This window comes from Rhyacophila brunnea, unplaced genomic scaffold (genome assembly GCF_057557595.1).
Source record: "Rhyacophila brunnea isolate RB1 unplaced genomic scaffold, BYU_Rbru_1.0 scaffold_14, whole genome shotgun sequence".
Taxonomy (NCBI): Eukaryota; Metazoa; Arthropoda; class Insecta; order Trichoptera; family Rhyacophilidae; genus Rhyacophila; species Rhyacophila brunnea.
In genome coordinates this window covers 34,080,210-34,096,138 of record NW_028232796.1, presented here as the reverse complement: position 1 = coordinate 34,096,138, position 15,929 = coordinate 34,080,210, and positions in this window count along the sequence as shown.

Here is a 15,929-nt window from a genome sequence, read left to right as displayed (position 1 = left end):
GGTGTATATTGCCAATAAAAATTTTCTAGGTAGATACTTTGTAGGACAGTTATTTTTTTAAATAAATGTGAAAAACGCACGTTTAACAACTTTTCAGTAAACATTTTCAGATTAAAATTATAAATACATACCTATATTTGAGTTGGCGTTTATATTATCATTGATAAAATTTTGTCTTGAAAATATACATGAATAGACAAAAAATAAATCGCGAGTTATCTCGCTTATGGCTTGACATTACATACAATCTTTGGCAAGTGAACTCGTTAATGGCACGTATTTTTTTAGACTTATACGCTGTGTAATTTAGAACTCTGCCATTCTCAGTGGTATAAACCTGTGTGTTCCTGATAACTGTCTTAGAAATAGGGAGCATCACTTGTTTGTTTTCCCAAGGTGAATAACTAACCTACCATTGGTCATGCCAGTTGGGCCGACAACAACTGTGTTCAATCAAATCGCTTCGGATATTGATATAATCCACCAACGTGACGATGAGTTTAGGACGTTTAGGTGAACGTTGTTTTCAAAAATCTTAAAATATGGTCTACTTAGCTTTCATGAATATAATATATCATGTATTTACTTTTTTACTAATATTGCTTCTATTTCTTTGTTTTTCAAGTCAATTTGAGAACGTCTTGAATGTGTAATTTGTAAAGTTCACTGTATGTACCTAAATAAATATAGGCTTGAATTAAATTTGAAAATTGTAAAAATTCTTACATTCGTGGATTTGCGTCGGTGGCATATTACGGGTCTAGGACGATTTGGCACCGGACAACTGGACGCCACGGAATTCGAAAATAAATAGACGATAGGTACTTTAAAAAAATATATTCAATATTATTATTTATATTTCAATGATTATATAATGATTTAATAGTTGGTGAGAATGTAAATATGCAGACGTAAACAATGATTTAATCGTGCATATGTTTAAGTTCCAACGAAAAAAGAGGTTTTTATTTTATATAAAGCCTTAGGCATGGTAATTCTCAATCCGCGATAAAGAATACATTTTGTTAAGAGTAAAATGAATTCAAACTACTAAGTAGTAGATAGAAACTGATTAAAATACTTCGTCTACACGTGTCTACGACAGTGCGGCGTCCAATTGTCCGGAGGCCAATCGTCCCATTCCCCATATTACGGTTCATTTCGTTAATAGAAGACAGTATTAAACAGTGAGATTAGTGATTACCAGTGTGCGAGTGCGTGAACACCAAACCGGTTCCAGTGCGCGCCAGCCCTCTCAACATAAAAGGTCAGTATCTGGCATCCTGTTAACCCCCACCCCCCTCACCACAGATCCGTAATCCACCAACCAGCATCTTCAAATTACAATCCACTGCAAAAGCGCCACCAAATACAATACTGAGTTTGTACTCTTAAGAGCGTACATAAGTGAAACGGCAAATAATTTTCAACAGTATGTGGGACGTAATTTCGGCCGTGTTGCCAGTCGGAGAGCGATAGTCGACATGTTCGCACGTAAATTTGTTTTGTGATGGCGTCGGAGGAATATATTCTTAAATCGTGTAAAGATGACTAAAAAACGTTCCGCATGTACTTGAAAAATTTAAATGTCAATGAATATACTATTATTATTACGAATATAATAATAAAGATAACAATAAAAGGACGCATGTTGAATTTTTATGACTTGTTCGGCTCGCGTCATTTGCACAATCCGCGCATCGCCTAGTCACGATCTTTTTAGACCATGCCTCAGCTGAAGTATATCCTTAAACCAATAATATTATGAAGATTATTGTCCCAAATATTCCAAAAAAATCTAAAACTGAAAAGTCATTGTTTTTACTCTTAATATCTAGGTAGTGTGATCGATATAATATTAGATATAATATATTCATATTTATAATATAAGGTGAATGGCACTTGGGTGTAGAGTAAAAATTCTTTGAATTGTATTATTAGAGCCCATTGAGGAGTGTCTGAATAAATAATTGACTTCGGTTCAAAATGTCAAATTGAATAAATCATTATTTTACGAACACGTGTGGCCCGATTCTTCTGACGTTTTCAATTTGATTAATAATATTTTGGCAAGTGACAATCAATAGTGTAATGGTTCTATTACCGGCTGCTAAGTGATATGCGTATCGCGTTCTTATTCAATATGGGTATATTGCCCTCGACCACCCGCTCAGGCCGCGCAGCAATGAAAGAGCACGTGAGACAAATATATTAATACCAAACAGAAAAAATAGCATAGTACACTGACCAAATATCCAAAAAATAAGACAGCATTATGATTATCATAGCACATATCATATTACCTTTATATTTAAACATATAGTATTATTAACTATTTTTTTTATTCAACGAATAATTTACAAGATTTAAGAATGTAACATTCTAATAATTGAACATACATAATTTTGAAAACACTTTTGAGAAAATATACCTACCTATTATAACCTAAATTTAAAAGCCGATCGCCAATATTAACTCAATTTGGAAAGCGCTTCAGAGAGTATTAATAGACATTAGTAAAAATTTGTCGCAATTAAGTATGATGCATATAATAGCATAGTGGTATATGTGCATGGGCGCGAAACCTGAGAGATGCAAGTTCGGTTCTTGCTGGGTGTTTTACTTTTTTCAAAAAAGTTTTTTTCTGTTGGTTATAATATAATATTTTCTCAGAAGTGTTTTCAAAATTATGTATTTACTGTACGAGAAGATCTTCCTGGCTACGTATTAAACTGTGAACTAACAAGCTCCTCCTATTTAGTCGACGAGAGTGACTTCTTGCTATTGCCTAAATCTTCTTGTTGGACAGTAGTGTTATTCTTCTGGCATGCCGTAAGCTTTAAAAAAAACGCCTAGTTAATCCATTTAATTTTGAATATTATTTAGGATGTCATCAGTAAGTACTGTTAGATTTTCTATGTATAAAATAAGCTGCAATAATCATGAGTTTTATATGATTCTGGAGATGCCACTGTCTCAATCGCGCACACAATAAAACGGTAGATTTCGAAAAACTATTTATAATACTTAATTATGCATTTTATTAATGCCATGGGTAATATTTGTTTTATACATAATCAAACTAGCTTTTCAAACCAGTTTAAATTCACCTTTGGAGAAAGATGCATCGACTGCATTAACTGTATCAAATCATACTGTAATAAGTTATTGTCTAAAATATAATCTGCTATATATTATATATTATTATTATATTAGTAATTAACTTCTAATAAAATCAGTTTAAATATAAAAGGTGTTTATATGAAAATGATCCCGCCGTTCCATAACAAATTCTTTCAGTTGGAAAATATTTACAACTTTCTAAGCTATGTTTGTATGGAAATACTATGTAGTTAAATCATATTATTAACACAACACATTAAAAACACAATTCTTTACGTTTCATAATAAAAGCTTTTCCATTTTGAAATTAGTAAAACCTAAAAAGAGGGTAGGTATAAAGCGACCCCCCGGCGGTTTGGATTTTCTCAAATCTCTTTCCCGCGCTAAAACAAAGACGGATTTTTTTCTGTTGCTGACAGTTATACTGCCAGAACTGAACGTCGGGGGAATTTACACTTAAACCACGGTTATAATAGGTATGTATACATCCGACAGTCTAAATAGGGCGTTTTTATAACGTATATTATATTGGTGAATACAAAATTTGAAAATACCATATATATAGGTATGTATTACTCAGTGGCGAAGAGTAGATGTAGGCCGTTAAGATCCGCTATAAATGATAAACACTAAACTGTGTCAGTCATACGTGTTTGTTTTCGTAGAAATAAGACTACAATTTACAGATGGTGTTGGTTAGCTTTTTCAATTCAATTATACCCAGCGAAAACTAACTCATAAGAGATAATAGTCAAAAAATACTCGTCTATCTATAAAATATCTAAAATTATGCAATTAAATCATACATAACTTTGAATATGTTATCGCTAGAATAATATTTTTTTATAGTTATGATTGTTTGGTTTAGGCAGGGCTTAAAAAAATGGACCAACAATTAACATGTGTAATTCTTAATCCAACAAAAACAAAGAAAAATTAATGAAATAGTGTGCAAAATTTTGTCGTATCGCCCAAAATATACCACAACTATTTAGGTTTGGTTAAGGCAGGGTTTAATTGATTTTTAAAAACTAACCAATATCGTCCGTAAACTGTTGTAGTCTTAGTTCAATAAAAACAAATACGTATGACTAACAAAGTGTAATGTGCACTATTTATGGCGGATCTTATCAGCCTACCTCCACCCTTCGCCACTGGTATTACTACTACTACTACTAAGTACTTCACCTTATCACGCCCCAGCATTGGGGCATAGAGTAAGCACAAGTTCGCGCCTCTTCCCTCGGTCCATTGCAAACTATCGCGCCTCTCGAAATACCAGACCTAGAGTGCGTAGTTCGTATATGTATACATACTAAAAAAATCTTTTTTGAAAAAAAATACGAGGGAAATGTGCTTTACCAATTGAACCATGTGTGTCCCATCTAATTACGACGAAATTAACTAGTTGTTTTTACATTTTGTAGCACTGCGAGTGCAAGTAAGTTATAACTCAAATTTTGACAGATTCCGGTTAGTATATCAAGGTAATTAATACTTTGATTAATTACCACCTAAACTCATTCTCACGCAAGTGGAATATATCATTATCAACACAGTTATCGCCCAACCAATTGCCATTATCAATGGTAGGTTAGTTCTGCGGCTTGGGTGAACTTACGCGAGGATGAGTTTAGGTGAACGTTGTTTTATTAATTTCTTTTATTGTGTTAACTGTCAATTCATGGTGGAAATGCAATGTATTATCAATTTAATTTAATAAAATGAAAATTTTTATCGTGCTTTCACTTTAACTTAATATCTGAACCGGTTTCGTCCGCCTCAGAGGGACATTTTCAACACATTTTTTTTATTAATTTATATCGTTTTATTAATTTAAAAAATAAGGATTTATACTTTTCTATGATGTTTTTGCTTACTCTTCTAATTATTATATTATTTAATGGAAGTATAATATATTGTTAATATTATCTAATGTTACTTATTTCTTTGTTTTTCCGCTCTACATCTACATCATGCTGTGAACGTGAACGTCTTAATTATAAATTGTACAGTTTAATAAGTATATTATATATAAATAAATTTGAATTTTTTGAGCGAGACAAGCAAGTCATGAGAATCGAGTCACTCAGTAGTGACCAGGACAATGAAAGGTAATGATCATTTCTGACTGGTTAGTTCATTTGAGTCATAAGGTATTTGAGTCATTTGTAAATAATATGAACGTACTATGTAATAGTATTTTAATATGGTGTCTGTTTTTTAATCTTCATTCATGACGTTTCACTATTCTCGAAAAAACATTCATGAATAATGTGTTGTGTTGCATTCATATAAAAGCTGGTAACTGTTTCAAAGACAGTCTCTGACGATGGAAACGCAGCTTTTTAGGAAAGACGTCATGAGTCAGTCATGATGCATTCGCGTAATAGATGGTGCATATCTGATTAACTGAAAGGCTCCGACTCATGTAGCTTAAAATCAGTCGTACATAAACGTCGCAAGTCTACTGTGAATAGTGCGATATTTACCGTTACGTTTGAAGAAATTTAAATCGTAAATCAAAACGTCAATTATAATATTACAATAGTTTTTTTACTTCTGAAATAACTTACAAATATTTTTCTACGATTCTGGTTTGTGAAATTTTACACATCGATCACTGAACTATCTAGAAGCTCATATATTATAAATACTCCAGTAAGGTTTTATATTGTCAAGTCAACAGAGGTGTGAGGTGTTTTTTCCAGCTATTTATGACGCGCACAGGTGTGTTGGAGGCGTTTTAATACGGTTGGCGTATAAAATGTACCAGAGTGCATGCACAACGCAAACTATAATGCCAGAATTGAACAGCCCGAGAGTATAATGGGGTCGGCTTTATATAGTGCTTAAAAATAATATGCTCTCAGATATAAAGTGTATGGAACCGCTAAAGCTTTGTTTCTTCGTCGTCATATGAACATCGTGACTGAGGATCGTGTATAGTTTGATTATTGGCTAACCATCGTCATCGTTATCTTTATGTAGTTAGAAGTTTAAAAGAGATCTATATTTAACCACATTTATCCGTGCTGTAAAAAATGGAAACTCTCCATTATCGGTAGTATTCGCTTGTGTGTCTCTGATAATTATCCTAGAAATCGGAAGCATTATATTATTTATTCACCCAATGTGTTACTAACCTGCCATTGGTAATACCAATCGGGAGGACAATAACTATTGGTTGGGCCAAATATGCTAGCCCTCATTCCTTTCTTCCCACCTACTTCCAAATCCCTTATTTATTATTGTCACAAGACCGGACGACGAGCAATTACGGGTCGTCAGACGACCATGATTGAATAACATTGAGTAAGCTCGAGTGACATCAAGAAAGCGGAAGAACTCTTAACTAAATAATTTACTATGTGTGCTTCCATGTACCTTAAAAAAATAGTTGTATCTTGTATTTTTATTTAAATACTTATTTATACTCTATACGCTTTAAAATTGTTATTTATAATTTTCTTTGTAATAGGTATTATTTAAAATACATAAATTTCAATAATCATCATCAGCTGGGGTCGATCCACTACCGGATGAAGGCCTTCGATAGCACATTTCACTACTCTAGGTTCCTAGTTATTCGCTGCCATGTCACTGAACTTTTTCGTCTACCCTACGGAGTTTAAGGCGTCTCTGTGGTCGTTTAGTGTTGATTGGCTTTCATTTGTCCAGATATTGATATCGATCACATCACGTACTCTTGTCGGCCTCCTTATCCATCGGTTTCTTTAATGGTCTATCCTCGTTATGCACAACATGCACCTTTACATGTAAAATTGCGCTACTAGTAATTTTTGGACGTAGTATTTAAAACTAATTATTTCATTTGGGATTTTCCCCACACTAATGTCATTACCGACGTTAGTTTCTACTCGACATCCAGCGACATTTTACGACGGTTTACGCCATAATGCAATGGTGAGTACCGTCACGTGAAGATATGCAGGTACAATATTTTGTATATTTCTGCGCAGTTTTGAGATGTATTGGTTTTAATATTATATCCAATATATTGGGCATATCTTCGAAAAATCAAATCTCACGCAGCAGCAGGCACTGCACACGGTAGATTTCGTTGCCGAAGGGCAAAATCACATTCGATCAATATCAAAACACGACAGGTAGACGTGTCCCCTGCACCTGATAATCAAAATGGCGAATACGCCTCTAATTTTCCAGATTAATTAGATGAAAAGCAAATCGGCCTGGGGCTAAAATCTCAACCGTTTGCGATGGCTGACATCGAGCACAGTGGATACACTGGCTGATCAAATATTATTTCTATTCACACATTGATTTTGCATTAATTTATCGGGTCTAGGACGATTTGGCGCCAAGACAACTGGACGCCACGCAATTCGAAATTAAATAGACGTTAGGTACTTATGGGTACTTTAAAAAAATATATTTAATATTATTATTTATATTTAAATTATTAATTATAATATAAAAGTTGGTGAGAATTTAAATATGCACACGTAAATAATGATTTAATCGTGCATATATTTAAATTCCAACAAAAAAAGAGTTTTTCATATTATATATAAAGCCTTGGACATTTTTATTCTCAATCCGCAATAAAAAAAACATTATGTTAAGAGTAAAATGAATTAAAACTACTAAGTAGTAGATAGAAACTGATTAAAATTCCTCGTTTACGTTCTGTATACGTGTCTACGACAGTGCGGCGTCCAATTGTCCTGGCGTCCAATTGTCCCATTCCGAATTTATTATTCTTTCCAATAGCGAAATTCAGCTATGCATGATCGTTAAAATACTAAGTTATATTATAATACCAATAAAAGAATAAGTGGTATTTGAGATGCATAGTTATATATTATGTTACCTTTATTTTTCACTCTGCATATTACAACTTTTAAATAAGTTATGTCTTTAATATCATATAATGCGCCTTCTAGACGGCAGCGACTTGCCTGTGCAGTATAGTTTGTCCAAAAAATACGGAAAACTTTTACAGCACTTTTGATTTGCGCGAGCTACAGTTTTCCCATTCATACACATGGGCTTCCCGATAAAAACCGGTTTGCGTAGGTAAGCTTGTGGTAAAGCATAAGCATCTAGTCGGCGCTTTAGAACGTTGATACGTTGATCAATAGCCTAGTTACGTTTCATTGGCAGAAGTTTAAAACAGTTGATTCGTCAAGTTATAGGCGAATTGATGATTGAAATCGAAGAATAAGAGGATTCAAACAGAGAATGAAAGGCGTGAGTTCGAAATATTTTTTTTTTTTTTCATTTTTTGTATGTTTGTGAGGTTTGTCAAAATTATATATTTTAAAATATTTTTACTAAATAGCATCATAAGATTTAAAAAAAAATGAATTTAGCATTTACTGTCACATTCACACTACGCAGTATTTATTGTGATACAATAGGTATCATTATTCCACGTTTTTATAAAAAGACAACCAATTTAAAAAATATTACTCCAAAACTATATATTTTTTTACTACCGAATAACATATCCCACACCACACTACAGTCGCTCTCATAGGGAGCAGCACTAAAATAAATAGTCAGTAGATATACTATTTTATTGGTTGTTTATAAGTGAGCTGGGGAGTGCTGCGGATGAAAAGGACCGACATACAAAGGTTGAGTAAACCAACTTCAAGAGATTATAAAATTCTAAATACCTAACTATTTTCAATATTCTGTATCACACTATTATTATGTAGTCAGATTTTAAGTAGAATGTCATATTCTGAGGAAAAAAATATTGTTTTGTTCTTAGTTTCTTTTAATTTACTTATCTGTAGTTTTAATGTATTTTATATTTATTTAAAAAAAACTACTCCGGACAATAAAACTATTTCACAATTTTTTTTAAATTTATATTTATTGTTCAACGGACGCATGTTTTATGTTTTTTTCGTAATTGTTAATTTATCTTTGATATTAATTTAAAATATGGTTTTCTTTTTCATGTGGTACCTACCTATGTAGAATTGATTAATTAAAATGTATGTATTACATTGTATGCTTTATTCTCTCTCACTAGATGCCTCTTTGCAGAAATCTGGATATTCCACCGGAAATCTTAAATTAAGAGTTTTAATAATTATTCAACATTATTTTATTTCTATTTCTAAAAATAAGTAAATCCAAAAGTATCCAACATTTAAAAAAAATCTGTTACAAAACGAGCGTTTGTTGAATGGTCCCAGCTAACATTAGCACCGTTCCCAATAAATCAATGGCGTTTCCCTATCTTTCCTGTCTGTCGATTCCGTTAACAGCTACTTGTTCACTGCGACACTTATTGTAGGCATAATTACAACTAAAGGGTGATATAAAACAGAGTAGGTATATGTCTAAAAGTGTTTTTGAGCCAATACTCAAAGTGCGGGACTTCCTCTACTACTCAAAACACCGGGTTTGTCAGAGGATCGATCACCCTCCTCTTGAGGGGGATCAGCACAACAATCGCCGGTATCCATAATATGACACCACCGCAGAGATCCGAGGACGTTCCTTACAGGAAGACTCTAAGTGATGTTGTGTACAAGACAGCATTTGCGGCATGGCAGGCGAGGTGGACCGCCTCCCCCAAGGGGCGGCACACTTACCGTTTTTTTTCCAGACGTATTATGCAGGCACCAAACTATAAGACTCCAACCTTCGCACTGGATTAACCAGTTCCTCCCCGGCCATGGCAACTTCGCCGCCAGACTCCACGAGTTTGGCTTGCTAGTAGATGGGCTGGGTAGTACCTGCGGGCATGACCACCAAGATGTTGAACACATCCTCTGGGAGTGTCAGCTTGTGGAACTCGAACGAGCGGAGCTGTTTGCCAGGGTCCGTCCAAAAACGGGCCCAATTGGTCATGGAGATCTGATAGCAACCGAGGCCAACTTTGCGGCATTCAAGAAATTTGCAGCGTCGTATGGGGAGAGGGATATTCCCAACTCTTCTGTAGACTCATCTATTTCAATTCGTGACACTCAGTATGCGGGTACACAAAGCGCTTAACGTTAGCGGACAGCAGAGCCAGTCCAAAAAAGGCACTTATTTAACAACCGACTAGTTACTTTTTCGCTATTAAACTATATTTTTGTTAATTCTCTTAAAAGTGTATATAACAGTTTAAAGAATGGATCATGAACAGTATCAGTTGGTATAAATAAATAAAAATAAATTGTTTAAATTGCTTATTTCGTTGCATATTCCTTAACCGATTAGCACTAGTTAAGTCTGAGAGATGCTGCATAATGTGTTACATGGATTGTGCTACGTGCCTAAATTATTTATATTTCGGTTATATTCAAACTAATCAAACTTTTAATTTGGCCAATCAGTGTAGCGTGTATCTCTAAAACCAGATATATAAATACATACATAGCAGGTATCTACCTGTCCTGAACCGTACTGAAGTTTATTACTGTAATTCTGTTTCCAGGTCCAACCTTCTCGAAACTTGGTTAGTTTCAGTTCACAAGTGATCGGAGCGTGGATAATGGGATTAGACTTCATTTCGCAATATACTTCATGTACGAGAAAATGATTATCCTTGGCGTATCCATAACATTTTTATACTGATTTTGTATAGGCTTTCTGAGATTTTTTTTCAAAGTGCGTAGGTTGTTTTACAATAATATAGCACCCGGGGCTGTAACTTAATTTATTCTTAAATATTTATGAGAATTATAATAATGAACTAGATTATTGTATTTTCTTTACGCGAGGACATAAAATAGATCGATTCTAATATTATTTAGTTCTGATCGATTCACAATTCACACCATAATCTTATTGTGACCTCTGGATAATTGCAATGCAAAGAATAAATACAAAGTGTGTTACAATAATTGCAATCAGTAAGCATAGGTATATAAATAAAAAGGATTTCAAGCTATACACATTTATATTTTTAGAAAAATCGATGTTTTTTTTTAAAATAATTTAGTCAAAAATCTCTTAGGCTAAGCTTATAAAACTTAATAAATTTATTATTTTAATAATAAACATGACCATAATAAAATGGGGTCCTGCAACCAATTCACATTTTTTAACAATTGTAAGTTTATGTTTGACTCAGAATAAAAAAATATTTTTCTTTTTAATGTTTTCAGATACATATTTATTAATTACCTAATACTGTTGAAATTGTAAATTTTCAAAAAAACGGTGTTAAATTGCAATCTTCGTATTTTTCCGCTAGGTGCCTCTGGTAGGTAAAGACATCGCCTTAACAAATTTACATGTGAAGTGGGCAAATCAATAAATATATTATATTAATATTCCACTTTTATGTAATATTAGTGCCAACATTTTAAATTACCACTGCATAAGTCGTCCGCTAAGTGGGGCGCCACATGCTAACATTTGACATCTCATTTAATATTTTTTTACTGTGATGAGCTTAGTTTTAAATTCGAACAACATACGATTTATGATTATTTATTCCAGTTTAATTTTTCTACAAAATAGTAAATCTCACACCAGACAACACCATATTAGCTCCTATAAGAAGGAGTTCCGGCCAGTTGGTCCATTTTTTTTTTTAAATATTCGAATATTTTATAATCTGACATCCCTACTTTTGTTAATTATCGTGCGCTATATCTGACAGTAATTCCGCAGATTAACAACACTCGAGAAGTAACGACGCTTTCTCAATTAAACGAATTGCTGAATTACAGTGATAATTGCGGCTAGTGGATGGGAGAGACCTAAAAAACGATGCCCGACACGGGGGCAATTAAAGTCAATTTCTTCTGGAATGGCCTGCTCTGCTCTCCTGCCCTCCTCTTGTCCTGTCTTGCCGTTTTCTTGTACATTCGCAGAACGAGAAACGTTTAATTAACAGTTAAATTTCAACGGCCGTGTAAATTAAGCACATTGCTTCGGTTTCGCGGTAAGTGGTCACACTTGTATTAATTTAATGGCGATTGGATGATTCAGGGGTGAATCGTCGTTAGGCATCGTTGAACATATGCGTCCAATCTAAGGCTGTGTATTAGTCACGAAATGATCAAGCGGTGCTAACGTAGATACATGGTGTGAAAATACGCGATAATATGTTATTTCGTATTGTGGTTTTCTGTTGCTATTTTCGTGCTGGGATAAAATCGTCACTGTTCTGGCAGAAGACACTAATTCGAAAAAATGACATATTGAGTTAGTTATACCAAAATGTTCTTTATTTCAAACTTTATCGTCTGGAAACCTTCTTAATAAATAAACAGTCTTTATTTTAAAGTCATCCTTTTTACGATTACTTGATAAACTCACATGATAGACCATTTCAAACATGTTAACAACTTCAAAGTCAAATTACCCAAAACTAGTATTCTCCAGTTAGTGTGTTCCTCTTATTTTCTTATTTTATTCTCCAGAATAGAGACAAAATGATTTTCATTGGATAAAGTTTTAAGTTATAAATTAGTATTTTAGATTTATTTACAAATATAAAAAATCCCTAAAAATATACGGAATGCCTTAAGTGTACCTTGTGGACTGTTTTTATCCCGGAACACCAGCACTAGAAATGGAAAATTTTAGGAACCGGAGCGCTCGTTAATAATTGTATGAAAATATTAACATAGTTATCTAATTTTATGTGTATTTTAAAAACATAAATGTGTTCGATGTCATATGCCATCCTAGCTCAAACGATAAGAGTATTTTTTCCACGAGACAGAATGACAATGTTGCAGATTTTACGACCTGGAACGGCGCTCCGGTGCGTTCCGGTCCATTTCGAGCCCTGCCGGGAATACCATTTAGGGAACACAATTGTAGAACATCACACTGCCCCTAACTTTAAGCGATAAGTATAATATGGTCTTAGGGCCAGCTTAAGTATGTGGGGGGCATGGTCATAACATTAGTTGGGGCTACGCTGATACAAACGAAGATGGTCAAAAAATTAAACTAGTGAATTAATTAGTTCTAATAATATGATGATTATTAGGTATAGAAGTTTCCTTCTTCAAGTCGTTTCGAATAGTAAATAAATTATGTTATCATTATACCAAAAAATAAATAAAACAAATCTAGAATGAATGCATTTAGAATAATTAGTTAATTATATTACATTATAATATTATCAGTTGAGTGAAGATAACGCTACAAAAAGTCCTTCTATTTTTCGCCCACAGGTTCCGCTGTTCACAAAGCTTTGGATTCACGATAAGAGATGTCAGTATATTTTTTATCCGTCAGCCGGTTTGCATCCCGCATGAATCAAAATGAGTTTTTTTGTATTTATTTTTTGTTGCACTACTTTATCGCGGTTTTTTTATACAAAAGGCTCTTGGCGTACAGTGTGGTCTGAAATGAGGAAAAAGTATTACATGTTATTCTTGTAAAGTCAATTTCGTTTATTTTTTATTAAATATAGGTACATACAAATATTATTTGATTCTTTTTGTAAATTGGTTATTTTTTTAATTCGCTCGCCCGTCAATTGCCTAGAAAGAGAGGTTAAAGATATTATTGATATTATGTAAAGAAACGTATCAATACTCAATGACAGGTGTAGGGACAAGGAGGCCCGACGCACTGACTAATTTTGAGACTCCCACGATACAAAATACAATAATTACCAGAAATCACATAATTTTATCAAAATTTAATATTATTATTGAGGATGACGTTTACTTTTTTTATGTACAGTTATGTATCTGTTTAAGTGGTTATAATATAATGAACCTGTTTAATGTTGATTGAAGGGATTTTGTTATACTTTGGACAATATTATCTTCTTCTCAATTTGTGAAAAATTCGCATCTCTTGAAAATTTATATACTTTAGTAATGGCATGACTGGTTTGATCTGTTTCGAGGCCCCTTTTAAACCTTGTAATGAATTGATTGCATCCTGTGCATTAAAAAAATCGCCCCTCATTTGTAAATATTAAATTTACAATAAATATTCACAAACTTATATTTTTTAAATTTATTTGTATGTCGCGATGGTGTTCCCAAGGCCTCGACAAAAACTAACCATAAGTGCGAGTAAGAAAGCAATCCGCACGCGTATAATTTCTGCAATAATACATTAGAGTTAGTTATAAGATAATATACGAATAATCGACTTAGTGAAGCCGGTAAACATTAATTTGACTTATGTGCTTAGGACAAAACCGGAATTATATGTAGTGAAATACATAGTTCATTTAATACGAAATATAAAGTTTCTGGTTAATATTTTTATTAAAGTTAATTTACTATAAATTACGGTTGACTGTGTTGTATTAAAAATTGGTAGACGTAAGTACTAAGAAGCAAAAGGGTATAACGTTTCATAGATCAATTAATATTATCAAAATTGAGGTTATATTGTGCGTCATGCACAAAGAAAACGGCTTCATATAGCCGGACAATACCCTATCTCTTTAGTATTATTGCTCTGAGGTGGAGAATTATTACGTGTGTACTAAAAAAATGAAAATATGGAACTTTCCATATATTAATATTTAGCGCTACTGACGTATACATCGCGTAGGTTTTTATTTTAGTTAGATTTTGCTAGAAATATTTCTTTTATTTACAAACTATTGATGTTTTACCTTTTAACAATATTTTTTATTGAATATACCTACTTATTTAATTACTTTTCTAAAAACATACAAATCGTTTGTCATCAAAATGTCTAAGGGGTCGTCCATATATGACGTCACGCTCTAGGGGGGGTCTGATATAAATGAGATGATTTGTGACGAATGGGGAGGGGGGCGGATTAGAGAAAATGTGACGTCACAAAGTAAACAAAATATATTAATGGATCTGAAAATACAATATTGGAGATGTTGTTGTTTGATGTTGTTGACTGTTTTATATCGCTGACAAAATGTGACGTAATATAGACTGAGGCGTAAAAAGTTATAAGAGGAAATGTGACGACGGAGGGGGGGGGGGGGTTAAAACTAGCCAAACTCGTGTGACGTCATTTATGTGAACGGGTCCCTAACACTAGTTCTAGATTCTGAAACCAAAGGTCGTAAGATGCATTTTTAGTAAAAGTGAATTATGTATAAATAATTAAATATTAAGTATATATAATAATATTAAAATATTCTTATATCATATTCTTTTTAGCATTACAACAGACCATGAGGCCCAATAATAGTAGTGTAGTGAAACAGAAGTGTAGTAATAGAAATGAAACAATTATAAACACTCAGTCTTTGAGAAAATCACATACTTAAATATATAGTGACACCAGCGAAATCGAACCTGGAACCCCGAATAAAAAGTGGCGCCTTACGCACTGGACTACAAAGACACTTATGTATGGCATACGATTCTTTATAATGTCATCGTTAGCATCGTACAAAGTGTATGAACAAAAGTTATTCCATAATATGGAATAACTTCTATATTATAGAAGTTATTATAGACTAGTCAATGCTCTCCCTAAAGACATAAGTGCATTTTGTTTTTGAAACTTTATTTTACTGTATAGAATTGTTTGTCGTTTTATTTTTTTCTAGTTCTCACTTGTGTGTAATAATTGTTATAGGTAATCTAAATCTCATATTGTGAACGTCCTGAATTTTGTCCACAATGTTTTGTTTTCTTTAAATAAATGAATAAATAAATAATTATTATATTAATACTATCTACCGAAGGTAATTGATGGAATTTGAATTTAAATTCTAATGGATTCAAGCTCTGTACTATTCCATTTAAGTCGTTTTTTGCGACCCGGGTTTCGCCTTTCGGCATCCAAGAGTATTAATAAAGACTAATATCTCATTAGTTAACTCGATTATTTATTTTTCTGAGAATTGACGATTTACACCTCTGGAGTGTAGTATTTTTATTGTT